We start from the raw sequence: 8,842 nt of genomic DNA, 5'->3' as shown, positions 1-8,842 counted from the left end.
ATTGGACATTGTATGTGTGAGTTATAGCAACTTCATTTTTCATGGCGAATCATCGAAATTCGCCAGGCCGCCACGGACACGCCCTTCAACGAAAACTCAAGATCTTCGCAATTTAACATCGCAAAGGCCTTTAGATTAGGCATACCAAATTTGGTGTTGATTTGAAGAACTCTCTAGGAGGAGTTCGTTAAAATACATCACATGGAAATGACCAAAATTACACAAAATATGCTCATAATATTAAAAATAACCGACTTCCTGTTGGGTTTAGAATTTCGCTCCAAGAGTCTTTTTTGTAGCTTTTGGTGTGTTACATATGTGTGCCAATTTTCGTGCATGTACGTGAAACATAGCTGGAAGGCTGTTGATTTTCTTGGTATAGGTGGCGCTGTCGAGCCATTTTGCCACACCCTCTTCTGAATCCTATATCAGACGAAAATTTTCACCAGGTTTGACGCGTGTGCAAAGTTTCATGACTTTTTGAGCATGTTAAAGCCCTCAAAAATGCGATTCATTCGGGAGAAGAAGAAGAAGAATAATAATAATAATAATAATAAACAAAGCAGATACAAGAGGGTCCTCGCACCTCGGTGCTCGGGCCCTAAAAAACAAAGCAGATACAAGAGGGTCCTCGCACCTCGGTGCTCGGGCCCTAATAAACATTAACATACAGTAATAATCATGAAATATTTTGATTGGGACTCGAGTGGACTCGGGCATAAGTCCGATTCCTAATATGTTCGAGTCCGAGTCAATACAGAGTCAAAATGCACACGAGTCCATGACAAGACCGAGACCATTAAAATACGGTCTCGAGACCGAGTCCAAGACCGAGTCCGAGTCTCGAGTACACAACACTGCTCAAACTAGAGGGGACTCGAGCTACAGCATGATCGTTAGATCAAAAGGGTAAGCGTACTGCAATTTAACCAAAAACACAGCTCATCAGGGAGGCAGAGAAAGGGTCAGTTCACCTGATGCTGCAGGTTCTATGTGCTCTGGGAAAAACAGAGAACTGAACTCTCATGTGAGAGGAAAACTCCGAATTCAGAATGAGTAGTGTGCTCATAGGCAACCTTTTGATAAAGGGGAGCACTGCTCAATACTCCCACGAGAACGGTCCACGGACAGAGGAATCCAACTCCTCAGAAGGGGAGAGAACTCGAGCGCTTGAAAGGAAGCACTATGCTCACAAGAACCCTCAATGGTGATGAAAGCAATTCTTCGACATGTCAGAGACACACTGGTAGAGTGGAGCCCAAGATTTACCAGACGGGACTGGCAAGCTCAATTGTAAACCTCTGAGGCGAGGGAAGCGCTGCCTGGGACAGCATTACACAAGAAGCTTCTTGCAAATGCCACCAATACTTCCCGCTCAATGCCTCAGCAAAAGGGGATATCCTGGTGACCAGGAAGCACCTAAGGGCGACCTAGATATTATTATGTACCAGACAGGGCAGCCTGAAAGCTTAAGCCCAGCCTGGACATCCATGAAGTTTTTGCCATACCATTCTCAGGGTCTGATGATCATAAGGCTACAGCAGAAGCATGTTACCCAGTCGCGTGATCCAGGAAGCATGAAGCCAGAACCAGGGCTATCATACCGGCTGGATACAACATCAACGAGTGAAGTAAACTCTGCAAGTCGAGCACCCGGTTTCTGATTCCAGTAGAGGCAGTTTAGCTAAATTTCTGGAACTGAAATTTATGGACTGATTAACACGTCCTCACGTTTAAACTCAAGTTCTCTCATTATAAATCAACAAACGATGTAAAAAAAGAGCTTCATTAATTGACAATTTAAGTTTTCAAAAGGGAGCTGAAACAAGAACCAAGGTCTCCTCCACATGTTTAAGGCACTGTCAATTGCCCTCACTCTAGTGAAGTTCAACCCTGCAGTTTCCCCCACTTGAAAGGGTATGCTTGCTTCTGAAGGTTTGGTCTGGATTTTACTTAAATGTTAAAATTCAGTCCAAACCTTCAGAAGCAAGCATACCCTCTCAAGTGGGGGAAACAGCAGGGTTGAACTTCACTACAGTGAGGGCACTTGACGGTAAAAAAAATAAAATAAAAAATTTAAAAATAAAATAAATGACTCCATCCTTGTTCAAACAAGCTTTAATCCTGCAGTATCACTTTCCAGGCCCAGTTTCTCCACACATCTTGCCAACCTGCTTTCCATCCTGTGAGTGACTACGATTGCCTTTAATCATTAGATCCCTCGCACCTGGTGACTAATTAGTGGTCTGATGAGCAAAAACACCCATGCAGAAAGGGTGTGGTCTGCAGCCCATCTCAACACCTCCCACTCGATCTTCCCACGGAAATCGCAGTAAACTAGTATTCAGAGATTTCCTCCTGGGATCCCGGTCTGCTCCTCCACTGGCAGTAGGACCACCAACCGATGGACGTCCCGGTGAAGAATTGTGGACTGAAGGTCCCTTCGAATGCTGGAGACGTAATGCTTTACAGGCCTCACCTCCGGAATACAGGAGCTTGCCACAACTCTAATATTCACATCCCGTACAATGTTTCTTGAGTCAGGGTTAACGTTGATGACTCTTCCAAGCTTAAAGTGGCCCCTCAATCCATTCTGATCGCAGAGCCAGACAATATCTCCAATTGCGACATTCTTCTGTGCAGTGTGCCACTTGCTCCTCACAAAAAGATTAGGACCAGCAAGTTGGCTCCAGAATCTCCAGAATTTGTTGACTTGATGCTGCATTTCCTGGAGTCTCTTATAGGCATAGCTTGTAAAGTCATTTTTTTTCCAGTAATTACTTGATGATGCTCGTCCCAGCAGGAGTGTATTGGGTGTGATGTACTGCACTGTATCTTCAAGGCTCTGCACCCTGGCATTAACGGGATGCTCATTTGCCAGATTAGCAGCGAGCTGAAGTGTCGTCTGAAGCAGTTTCCACAAAAACATTCTGATGAGATGAATCAGCTGGCAGAATTTCCCAATGCCAGTCAGTTCCATTTTGAGCTGAAGTATCCTCCACACCAGACCTATCCAAGCTGTCCAGGAACTGATACTACAACTTCAGAACAGACATGAAACCAACAAAATTAATCCCCGGATCAGACCATATCGTCTTAGGGTGGCCTCTAATTGCTGTGAACCTCTGATAAGCCATCAGGAGACTTTCAGTTGATAGTACCGTATGGATTGCTCTGCTGACCATACAGCAAAATACAACTCCCTAGACTTTAATTGTGACTCTTTTCCTAACATCATCTTTGACCTGATAGGGTCCAAACATGTCAACTGCTGTGAACTCAAGTGGAGATGCTGGCCTGGTTCTCTCTTGAGGCAGATCACCCATCACTTGCGGACATCTTCTCACTCTGGATTTTTTGCAGACCTCACAATTCTCAATTATATTTAATTATATACACCCCCACCCCCCAAATATAAGAAAATATATTTCCCAATAGCATTGAAGGCTTCTACAAACTATTTAGTCAGTAAACATACTGCATAGTTTTATTCAGTTATAAAACACTAGATAGAAACTTAGACATCATATAAGTGATTTATTTGAGCACTAGAAAAATACCATAAGATTAATTTGAGTAAGAAAAATAAGAGTAATAAAAAAAAATAAGATTTAACTTTGTTTGCCAATTACAGAACATCCTGAGATTGCTAGAAATGTATTATTTTCAATGAATTACGATGCAAATAAGTGCTGATGTCCTGATGGTCACTTATACAGATCGTAATAACACAAATGTGCCAAAGTAAATAATCCACTCACTCTATTCATATAGACGCGTTCACTTTGATAGCCATCATCATTCAGTAATAGCAAGCTGATTTGGGCTGATTTGCACTCAAACAGATGGTAACCATGCAAATACATTCACATTCAACATTAAACACACTCTCACATATAAAAACTGATGTAAAATAAAACAAACAAAGGAAAAAGGCGATTGCTGTAAGTTCCACCTCCATCAGCTGACAGTTGCGTCAGAGCGCATCACGAGGGAGCAACAAATTCAAATAAACTAACTTTTGCCTATTTATCATTCATTCTTTTTTCCGGTAGATTGTCTCATTCTGTTTGTGACATGGTACACTACAAAACCATGTCGTGTTTTTACTACCAAGATGCAGTTTCCGACCATGAGGTATTCCGTAACGGATGCAAACAGTTCTGTCGCTGAAGAACTGAAACGTAATCTATTCATAAACACTGACATGTGCAAGTTGAGAGGCTTTGAGGACGAGGGCGTCGTCAGGGTGCAGGCTAAGAGGTTAACTTGAATTCGGCCATGTTGCTCAAAGTACCTCTTTGAGCAGCGAATACTGCCCCACAAAGCTCTGCCTTGACGGTTTCCCCCTTGTGGTCTAGGGGAGCCAATTTAGCTTTAGACTCCACCAGTCTCACAGATGGACCTTGATCACAGTCCCACCGCAGATACAGAACGGCACCATAGGCATGATCGCGCCCATCAGAAAAGGTAATTGCATCAGGCTCAGCTGGCACACTCACTGGTGTCAAGGCTCTAGGGAACTTTACTTTGCTCAGCGTATTCTTCTAAAAGGCTGATGGAGAACTGGAGATTTTCTGATAGCGCAAGGTCCCAAGTGTCCCAGACAGTGCTGCATTTGTGTTTGGCCTCTTGAAATGCTTTCCGAACCAAAATGGCTAATTTCTGTTTTACAGGCAGACCAGCTGGGCCATACAGCCCAGAAACTTGGCTAAGCAACTCTCGTTGTGTCAGTGGGTCTGGCGTCTGAGCTCTCACCTCTTCCTTTTGAAGGTATTGGCCAAGTCTCATCTTTCTCTTCCTCTTTGAAAAGGTTATGGTTGGTTATAAAATGAAGCTTGTCATCCTCCAGGGTGTAGCCGAAGCCAAGAGTTTTGTTGTCCTTCTCCTTGAGCTGGTTTGACAGGACTACAGTCTTTGGAGTAGCCTTCTGCTCCTGTTTCCAGAAAGAATCCCTCCTACTTCACCAGAAAAGACCCACGGCTTCAACTTGAACCCTCCTGCTCCCAGAATCTGCTCCACATTTTCTGTGATAACTTTGAGCTGGTCCAAGTTGTTATGAGAGGTCAAAATATCGTTGACATAGCTGTCCTCCTCTAGCAACCGATGCTCTTCCTCAAGATGGCTAAACTGGGGGAGATTTGCGGTCTCTTTCATGGCGAGTAGAGCAATACAACCTGCTGGCTTGTTACCAATGTTTACTCTTGTGACTGCATATAATTTAAGAAGTCGGAGCTCTTTAACAGGAGGTCATTTAGACTCACACCTCTACACTTCTGACTACTGTTCCAGACCAGTCTCACCGGAGTTGTGACAGAGTGTGGGTTGGGTGCGATGAGGTGGTTAATGTACCACACTGGGCCAGTCCATGTCTGAAGGACGTCTTTAGACAACTTTATTGCCGCCCGGCGCTCGACCATATTGTGAACTTGAGCAGCATAGGCAGCCTTCCACTCCGGCTCCCTGGTCAGCTTCCTCTCCGTCCTGAGGAAATTGCCTCAACTGCACGCCTGTTGCAAGGTAATGTGGCTGGATCTTCTACCCAGGGGTTCCTGGCATGCCAGCAAGGACTTTCACTGTGCTCATCAGCAACTACATATGTTAGCCCATTCTTTACCACCTCCAGCTACCTTTCTTCACCACGCTGGTGTGTTCTTCATTCTTTACCGCAGCAGTTCTCATAGACCTTGCGAAATGTGTTCTCGATGTGTGGGGTGAAACAGTTACTGCCTCAAACAACTCAGGATGGGTGCCAACAACTGTCTTTCCCATTGGTCCGTGCCAGAGCACAAGGTCCCCCACCGTGTGGATTTTCTGCAGAGCCAGCTGGCCTTCCTTGTAACTAACAAGGAGGTGGATCTCTCTTGGCCTTGCAGGTCACTGAGTGGAATGTCTGCAATGCTGTCTAGGCCATAGTAAATCAGCTGGTGGGATCTGAGAATGCCTCTTAAGGTGTTGACCCGAATTTTCAGGAGGTACCACTTTGTCTTGACAAAGCCTTTCATGCCTCCTACACCATGGACTATAAGCGTGATGTCTTCACTTCTGAGATTGAGCTGACCTGCTGCCTCATGGGTGATATAATTAGTATCGGAAGCTAGTTCGATAGGAGTCCCAATTTTCTGCCCAGCATTTGCGGTTACCTCCAACAGCATCATGATGACAGGTCACTCCACTAGGCCGCTCTCTACCAGAAGACTTAAATGACTTTGTAATATGGGAGGTGCTTGCTGCTGTGTTACAGAATGCATCCCAACATTGTTGGGCTAATTCAGGTGAGAGTTTTCTGAAGAATTGCTCCTGAGCCTCGATGTAATTCTTCCAGCTCTCACCTCCCACTGTGGTTTTTCTCCTCCTCTGAGCCGTACTGTCTCTGGATACCTCAGGACTGGGACACAGATAGTATTGATGGTCTGTAACTCTCTGCTCTCTACAATCAGGATTTCTGCACAGAAACAAAGTTTTGCAGTGATTACCCTCGTCATGGACCTCCAGACATTTCCAGCATGCTCCCAGCTTCTGCACTGCGTCCTTCTTCTTCGTGTTTCTTCTAATAAGAACATTTTCTTATTATGCTTGATGTCCCAGCAGACCACACATCCTGAGAGATTGCTACTTGACTGGATTGATACTCTGGTCCTAACTTGCCTTTGCTCAGGTCAGTTTTCCTTCCTCAATGGCTCTTCATCCCTCAATTGATCCAGCTGTTTGTAGATGCTCTCTTGAGAAAGGCCAGAAGATAGTTGATAGGGGTCAGTACTGCTTCTCTCAGCTGCATAGATATGCCACTCTTTCTTCAGTGCATCTGGAAGCTTACTTTCAATTGATTTTGTTACTTTTAACCCCAGCTGTTTCGTGTCCACTCTGATTGAGCTAATATCAACCAATCTTCGATGTGGTAGAGTCATGAAAGTGTGGGGTCAGAGTGCAAGGCCAGAAGAAGAACCGGTATTGGTTGGCTTTTGAGAGTGTGTCTACTTCTGTTCCATTACCACCCTGGTAGGCCTGAGCAAGCTTTGGTAAAGGAACCATTTTATTGAAGCGGAGGGGAACCAAACTGGATTTTGTGGCTTCTCACTACAGTGTGCAGGACTCATTGATACATGTTTGGCAGTCGTTTTCACACTGCCAAATAATCCACTAAGGGAATCAGCCTCTCGAGACTGATCTCTGGTGGCATCAGAGCAGTTAGCTCGGTGTGCTGAAGTGGCGCACCTTAAGTTAGCTACTCTAGAGACCTCCGTAGAGGTAGCGTGCCTCTTAGTACCACTACATTTCTGGGCAGTAACAGAAGCACTTGCCAGAGACCGCTACACCCTGGAACACTGGCTTGTGAAAAGGCAGCATCTGAAAGTCCTGGACGTTAACAAACTAAAAAACCGGAACATATCTGTCAAGTGCAATCTTTTGTGCGGCAATCACCCGGAGAAAGTGCAAGGCGACCTTCAATAAAGTGTTCGGTAAGTACAATTTTAATTTTAGATTTGCCTAGTTTAATAAAGTTTGTTGGTTTCTCCCTTTGTGACAAAGATTTTTTTTTTTGCTGTAAACAAGCATGCTAACGTGACATGGAAAGTAACTTACTGATAATAATACTAACCTACTGATGCAAAAGAGGTTCCTGACCCCTGCCAGGGATGTGCAAAATTCAGAATTTTAGAATTTAATTCAGTTCAATTAATGATTTGAATGGACTTCACCTTACAGGATGTTTAATTAAATTTGAATTGGAATTGCGAAATTAACTTGAAAAAGTGGAACTGAATTCATAACAATTCAGATAAATTTATTATCACATAAGTGAGAATGTGATACGTTACTTTTAGCATTAATTTTTCTTCCTAATTGAAGTATAGACACTAACATTAAGCATACATTCACAGAATAATTAGCAATATCTTAATTTCAAAGTAATCAAATGAAACATTTTTTGGTATTACAATTTTAATAATCTATTTTATAGAGAATGTTTTTAATGTTAATTTATGTGTAAAGTTCATACAATAATAACTGTATGAAATTCATGTTGTAATCATGTTATATATATATATATATATATATATATATATATATATATATATATATATATATAGTAAAGCTTCATTGTAAAATGCACCTTAATTATTATGAATTTATTTGAATTTTATGGAATTCAAATTCTACTTTGAATTCAGCTTCCTGTTTGCAATCTCAATTCAAATTCAAGGATAATAGCAAGTTAGATGTGTGTAATTATTTTTATTTCAATCTTAACCATTTACTTTCACAGGCATCAGCAAAGACCGTGTGTCCCGGGTGGCTAAATATTATGCCGAGACTGCTGAGGCTCGCCCAGAGAGAAGAGGTGGTGCACGGCACAGTAAGGAGCACAGCAGGAGAAGGCAACTCATTGTTGAGCACATCCAGTCTTTTTTACCTGCAGGGCCAGCCATTATGGTCGGAGAGGAGCACAGTGAACACAGTGATAGTTGATTCAGATGATTTGGTTAATAGCTCGTTTAGAGAACCTTTTCATGATAGGCTAATTTTTTGAGATAGGAATTTTGGGTTTTCATGAGCTGTATGCCAAAATCATCAGTATTAAAACAATAAAAGACCTGAACTATTTCAGTTGGTGTGCAATGAATCAAAAATATATGAAAGTTAAATTTTTATCATTACATTATGGAAAATGGTGACCTTATCACGATATGCTTTTTTTGAGATGGACCTGTATGCATGCATGTATGTATACACACACACACACACACACACACACCAAATTCATTATCTCAGAAAGTTAGTATATTACTTAAGACCCATACAAAGAAAGGATTTTAAGAAATCTTAGCCAACTGAAGAG

The sequence above is a fragment of the Carassius gibelio genome, chromosome A7 (genome assembly GCF_023724105.1).
Source record: "Carassius gibelio isolate Cgi1373 ecotype wild population from Czech Republic chromosome A7, carGib1.2-hapl.c, whole genome shotgun sequence".
NCBI classification, from domain to species: domain Eukaryota; kingdom Metazoa; phylum Chordata; class Actinopteri; order Cypriniformes; family Cyprinidae; genus Carassius; species Carassius gibelio.
This window is presented reverse-complemented; position numbering follows the sequence as displayed.